General features: G+C 23.2%; 1 non-coding gene across 1 annotated transcript; it reads right to left on the bottom strand.

Moving 5' to 3' along the window:
• Positions 1-4,720: 4,720 nt before the first annotated feature.
• On the bottom strand, positions 4,721-4,841 carry Trnal-caa (transfer RNA leucine (anticodon CAA)). Its single transcript has 2 exons — positions 4,804-4,841; positions 4,721-4,766 (listed from the first exon to the last, which is right to left on the bottom strand). It is a non-coding gene; the product is annotated as a tRNA-Leu (tRNA).
• Positions 4,842-7,562: the final 2,721 nt, after the last annotated feature.

Below are 7,562 nucleotides of genomic sequence, written 5' to 3'. Positions count from 1 at the left end.
ATGGAAGAACGGAGCTAATATAAAACTTTTTATGATTCTGAAAGTTTATCATACAAATAGAATGTATTCAATTAAAATAATATGCAATCAAAAGATAACTATTTTATCTTTTCTAGTGATTTGTTGAAAACTAAACGAATACTTTAACATAATGTAATTACGTTGCGAAAATTTAAACAATTTAAACTAACTTGAAAACGTTGTAAAACAAAATTGAATTTAATAAAACAGATATAACATACTAGAAAAAGTTTGTAATACAATAAATAAATAAATATACATTTGATGAGCTTTTTTTTATTATGTGCTGGAAAAAAAATAATTTTATTGTACAAAAGCAATCTAGTGTAAAGACAAACGTATTATTATCATACGTCTAACTACGACACGCGAAAATTCAACTTCATTCTTCTGTGAATCAAAACTATAAAAACTTTATCACTTATCTGTTATTTATTTTTTTAATTTAAATGGTATTCCTTTAATACTCAACTTTCCATTCACAATAAATTATGATACATATACATTATACATACATTATACTTTTTTTTTTACTTTCAATAAATACAATATGTACATGGATTGTTTATATTTCTCATTTTAAAAATCAAGTTTATGTTGAATATTTCCAAAGAATGATTTATTTTTGAACAAAAATGCATTTATTTGCGTTTAAGTCGTAATATAATTCTCAAAAGATTTTAGAACTTATAAAAAAAGACGTAAAATGTTAAGAGCTTAGGTTACTATAAAAATGTGTGTGTAAAACATTTCAAAATAATTAGTTGACCTCTAAAATATATAAACTTTGAAAATAAGTTCTGTGAGTTTTCATACTATACACCTATAAAATAAACATGTAAATGTAATTTGAATTATGAATGTACACTGTACATGTATCATTTAATATACCTAGTACACATAAAAATAAATAAACCGTTAAATATAAAGAAATGAAGTACTCAAACAATATTATACTATTTTTAGCGAAAGTCAATTTAGAAAACGAAGTTAGGTTTTCCACATTGAGCTTCGGTTAACCTAAATTTGAAGATATAGAATATAATAATACATTTATTAACCACACCAATTTTATTATATTATTTTAAAATTTTGACAAAATAATATGAACGTTTAAAATACTTGTTGGTAGTAGGTATTGTAATAATAATTTTATTAGGTACAAACATTTTAAATTACTTTATTGCATGTACCTAGACTGGATTTTTCTTTAATAACACAACACTTAAGTATATTTTATGTAAATATACCTAGTTATATAAGTTATGCAACGCACATTAGAAATTTTAAACCTCACAGTTTGCGTGATCGTTGTCAACCTCATTTTTAATTATATACAATCATAAAATATATGAATATACATCAATTATGGTTATTATTACTATTATTATTTTCAAGATCAAAATTAAATGTTCTTATTATTGTAATATTGATTGGATTTTACTATTATTTTAATAATTCAATTTGTATAATCACTTATACTATGTATAAGTTATGTTGTTTATTTACAAAACAATTTGTTTTTCTTCTTCAAACTTCCCTCTATTAATATTAAAATTTGATGCACAATAAAAAATATTTTGTTTTTAGGCATACAGTTTTAGATTCATTTTATTATTATAATCGAACGTACATATGAAGTATATATTTATTTTTTGAATGTTTCATTTGTGAAAATCATTAGATTTATTTAAAATAACATGTAGCATGTTCATAATTTTGAACAAAGATCTACAAAAAAAAAAAAAAATCATAGGGTTTTAAACATTAATACATTAATCATGCATAATATAAAAAAATAAACAAATGTTTTATTTTATACGCAAAAATGAAAATTGTATTTAAATTTTTGAAATATAACAATTCGTTGTTTATAAAAACTAACCGTAAGTTATAAATAAATTTAAAGTTTCTATATGAGCGAGGCGGAATGATATTACAAAATATTAGTCTATTATTGTATTGATTTATAAATTAACCGTGTAGAAAATTTGATTTTTATAAAATTGCAAAATACTTTGGAATATGGAATTATAGATATACAATGTCAATAATAAAAAGAATAACATGATAAATATAAAAAAATCGTAAGGTATATATCATGTTATTTTGAATTTAAAATTGTGCGAGAAAAAATATTTTCAAAGCGTTAATCTTTTCAAAATAATGAGTGTTATTATTACTCACTCAGTAGTACAATGTAATTTATAAAACGAAGTTGGGGCATCCATGTTCAGGTATACGAAGCCATAAATTATAAGATTTTTAGATCTCTTAGATATCTGAAGGACTGAATAATATTCTGCCCATCCGTATATTATACAAAAAACAAGAATTCAGTAGGTCAACCACACGTTATTTTCTGTACTAACGGATTTTACTGTACCGTATAGTTAGCGTACTGTTTCACAAATAACAAATAAATTATTATTTGTAATCATTGTCGTTTAAAATAATGTCACTATTACAATGGAAAACTAAATGTTATGTACATATTTTATGAAGACAAATCAGTTCATAACTAAGCGCCCTACACATAAACGTTACCTAACACACATTAACGTTTTTAGGAACCTTGTTTTTTTTTTTGCATTCCAAAAAAATATTTATTCATAGAATTATGTTTTCACGCAAAATTCTGAATAAACACATATCCAAAGAAGTATGGTTTTTATCTAATGTTGTGTCTAGATATCTACTTTTTTCTTGGATATAATATCTTATTTTTTATCGTCAAAATATACTAAATGTAAATGAAGATTCAAGATTCTTTTGAATTTTTTTATTATTATTAATTTTGAAATTTATTCGATCTGTAACAAAAAAATATGTAACAAAAGACTCAAAACAAAATATTTCCGAGAACTTATTTTTTGATATAAATAAAACAAGAAAGATGACTTTAACTGTCCATCGTCAGAACTCTTTAATGAAGTCAACTTTGGAGTTATTTTATGGACAAATATTAAATACGTAACGTACCTAACAATAAAAATTATTATTGAAATATACTCAACGTTGATTCTGACAAAATAGACATTGGATATTTTAAGTACCTAAAATGATCTATAGATAAAATATTATCTACGTCAAATAATCACTAGTCAAAGACTAAACTCTCAATATACAACTGCAGTCACTATGTACTACAGTGCGTCAATACATGTACATTATACACAACATCATAATATAATAATTCAATAATGTACAATATAATGTGCATTAAGTTGTTGGTACCTACACACTATTGTTTGGATTAATCTGTCCATTATCCTTATTATTGTTAGTACCTAGCTATTTACCATTCCTCGTATTTAATGAATACGAACTACAACGTGTACTGGCACAACTCGAACACCTTTCAGCTGAAAGGTCAATTAACTCGTATTGCAATAATTATATACGATTGATATAATATTATCAATATATAATCTATACACCAAATGCACACTATACGGTTAATTCAAATTATGTTGACATGTATAGTAGTGATATGATAGTCAAGTAGTATTATCACACAAGTACAAATATTGGCTGTGGTTCAATATGTTACTTAACTACAGAAAAAATATAGTTTAATCCTTTAATCAATGTATAGGAAATACTCTTTTTGCCCAAAAATTACCATCATCTTGTCCCTCACGATCTCTTTACAACCAAATACGACAGAGTAGTTTCCTCCTTTTACCTAAAAATAATTGCATTCGTTTTGACCACGGTTTCGCTTCAACATTTTAGGAAGCGCTGTATCAAAATTGGCTTAATTATTAAACCATTTAGCACAACCCATAGAGCACTACGAGGTAGCGGTTTCTATTACTCTCCAAAAATGTATTTTATTAGTGTACATAAAAATTATTATTATATCATTTAAAAAATTGTATTCATGAAGTTGTATTAAAATAATTATTGTATAGTTATATTAAATTAAATAGTATCTATTTATTACGATATTTTTCTGAAGATAGGAAAATAAAATGATGTCAATTATAAAACGAAACTAAAATCCGACAATGTAATAGAGGAAAGTTAAGTCAATATGAATTTATTAAATCTTGGCCTTCAACTATACAATCGTCAATCACTTGATTACCTACTAATTAATAATCACATCAAATACAATATGATCTAAATATTTTTTTAACAACTAATTACAAATACTTATTTATTGTAGAGTACTCAATAGAAATCAACTCTTCATAGTGACATAGTGCTCTCTGTAGTCTGTAAATTTTTGCTAAATAGATTTATTAAACTATTATTTATTAAGCGTATCAAAATATAATATATCAAAAACCTTAATACCAATAAAAACTAGTTAAATACCTAACTTTTTTAATTTATTTTTTAAAATATATTAGACATAATATATTTTATAACATTGAAATTATCATAATTTTTTATTGAATTTTATACTACAATTTTGTATTTAAAATTTAAATAATGATTTATTCTTTATTAAATTAAATTTAAAAATACAATGTAAATTTAAATGTTAGGATAGATAACAATGATAACATACTCACGCTATGCGTATCCATGTTTCAGTAACTTAAAAACTGTCATATTATTACTTTCGTAACAGAAAAACAAAATAAAATATCAAGCAGGTAATCGTATATTATAGAAATAATTAATTTTAAACAAAAAAATATTGTTATTGTTTTTTTAAAGATCATGAAAAAAAATGCAAAAAGTTTGTCAGAAGTGGGATTCGAACCCACGCCCTCAGATGAGGACCAGAATGCTCGATACGACCTGCATTACAGGCCAAGGTGTAACCTTGAGTCTGGCGCCTTAGACCGCTCGGCCATCCTGACATGTAGATTGAATGCGAAAACATGTTTAGTTAAGCTAAATCCATAAAAATAATGAATTACATTTTAGTTCAAATTATTAGTTTTTAATTATGTATTTTTAAATCAATCTGAAATATATCAAACCCTATAATTTAAAAACAATAAATTAAAATACATTTTAACAATACCTAATTTGAATTCTAACGAATTTTTAGTCTAAATTATTTTATATAGGTATTTTAAATTATAAATTATAATACATACAGATAGTAATATTTTTTTTACATACATTTAAAAACTCTATAATTAACAAAAATAATCAATAATTAGTTCTAAAAAAATTAATAAATTAACATTAACATAATATAATATAAGTAGGTATAATATGAATACCTATCCAATATTATTACGCTATCATTACAATTAGGTATATAACTTATACCTATTTTATTAATTTAAAATTAAATTTATAAAAACAATTATTGTTAAATACAAATTTGAAACTATAATAATGTACTCGTATATAATGATGAAAATAAATGCAAATTTGACAAATTGCATCATAATCGTAATATTTTTATTTATTTATTTTTTTTTTTTTTTTTTTAATGTAATGATGGTTTTTTAAATACGTAGGTATTATTAGCTTGTTTTTGACAAAAAATTGTTGAGGTTATTAGGTTCAGTGGTGTAATGTTAGGGAATGTTCAAATTTATAATAGATCTGTCTATTCTGTCTTAAAATGGTGTATAATTAGATGTATGTTTTGTAAAGAATGAGTTAAAAATAAAAAAGAATGAATAAAAAAAGTCATATTATATATTTATCGTTAAATTTTCATTTACTATCTATACAACTATAAAAATAATAGTAATCAGTGTAGTTTTCCATCGGTGAAGTTTACATTGTTTCTCAGGTAAAATAAAAATACCTATTAAATTTACACGTAATAAATCCAACCCTAAATTCTAATATCTAAAAGTCATTGCAATTTACAATCTCGCTTTTCTTTTGCAGAAATGTATATAAGTATTAGGTAGTAGATATACATAATTAGAGAAATAAATTTAGCCCACATGCGAGGTACATAAAATAACTCTCCACCCGGGTCCAGACGCCTGGTAGTTATAACATTTTGTTATAAATTTATACTAATAATATCTTAGCACCTATTTAGTATTTACTATGTTTAATTCATAGTTATAAATACAATTATAATTATAGGTATAGTTATTTTAATTATAGCGTATCGTAGTAGTATATAGGTTACAATGGTTACATATTATAATTATAAAGGTTAGGTTTTCAAAGGTATCTATAAAGCCATATAATAGATAGGTGGATAGGTAATATCTACCATGTAATAAAAAATAATTGATATCATCAAACGGTTAATCAATAATAAAATAATAAATATTTTTTAAATATGTATTTGATCGGACGTTTTTTTTAATGATCTTTTTAAACTTGAACTTTTGCAAAAATTTAAAATATTAATCAATTTTATTTTATTTGTAAATTAAAAAATGTCTAAAAGCATAATAAGCGACTAAAAGAACACAATTATTTTAAAAAAGTAAAAAATAAGCATATTTATTTTAAAAAAAAAAGCGAAAAAAAACCATGATCAAAAATTAACATAAATTAGTCACAAGAATAAATAAACTATTTTGAAATATTAATTTAAATTTAAAAAAGAGAATTAACTAGCATACCTATATTTCCCTAGATTTTCTTTAGTATTGTCCGACAGAATATTTTTAAACGTAGAAAATGAACTCCGCTGAAGTTATCGATGAATACTTCATACAAGAGGTTTCAAATTACAGCACCAAATCTTAAATTTTGAAACGATCGATTTCGATGTTATAGGCATACTGACCACTGTATAAGTACTTCTGGTTATACGTAGATTGATAATCTATACATTTAATACATTTAATGAACAAGCCGATAACGAAAACAATAATAATCCAATTTCCGCATTCTGGGTTTTTACATTAATTATTAATTTTTTTTTTTCATTATTATAACATAATAAATATATAACACAATTTTCACAGCTGGAATAATTAAAAAAAAGCAAAAACAGCATTTACATGAAAAAGCAAAAATAAATTTATTTATAACTAATAAAGTAATAACTAAGTATCGGTACTGAAAAATCATAATCTCGATAAAACTTAATTTCTAATATAATAATATTATCTATGATAATTATCTTATTGAGAAAAATCAAGATTATATTTACCTATACTTTTATACTAGTACTAATATTTTGTAGATAGGTACCTAATATAAAAAGTTATAAAATTGAAATGTATATAGGGTTAATAATAATATAATTTATGTAAAATACTTACTAAGTAGTGAGCAGTGTTAGACGTTAGTACCATCTAAGTGCTTATAAGTTACAACCTGCAATCTACTTACAATGAATAATATACTATTTCGAGTATTATGTGACATAGGCATAATATCGGTCTGAGTATAATTATTTAATATTTCAAATTAAATTATCATCTATTTATCAATAGTGTTTTATTATATTGTATGTTTAAATTAAATTTGTATTATAAGTTATAACTAATTTTTTATTCTCATATTAAATACGTGTAAATTAAAAAACGCTTTTTAGGACGGTCGATATGCTTAAGTGCTGTATAAGTATAGTAAAAACTCTAAAATATTATGTCTATTTGACCTTTTCGTAGAAATGATAAATATGAAATATGTAAACA

The sequence above is a fragment of the Aphis gossypii genome, chromosome 1, assembly GCF_020184175.1.
Source record: "Aphis gossypii isolate Hap1 chromosome 1, ASM2018417v2, whole genome shotgun sequence".
In the NCBI taxonomy this organism is placed as follows: domain Eukaryota; kingdom Metazoa; phylum Arthropoda; class Insecta; order Hemiptera; family Aphididae; genus Aphis; species Aphis gossypii.
Note: the sequence above shows the minus strand (reverse complement) of the source record. Positions and strands in the feature narration are given on the sequence as shown.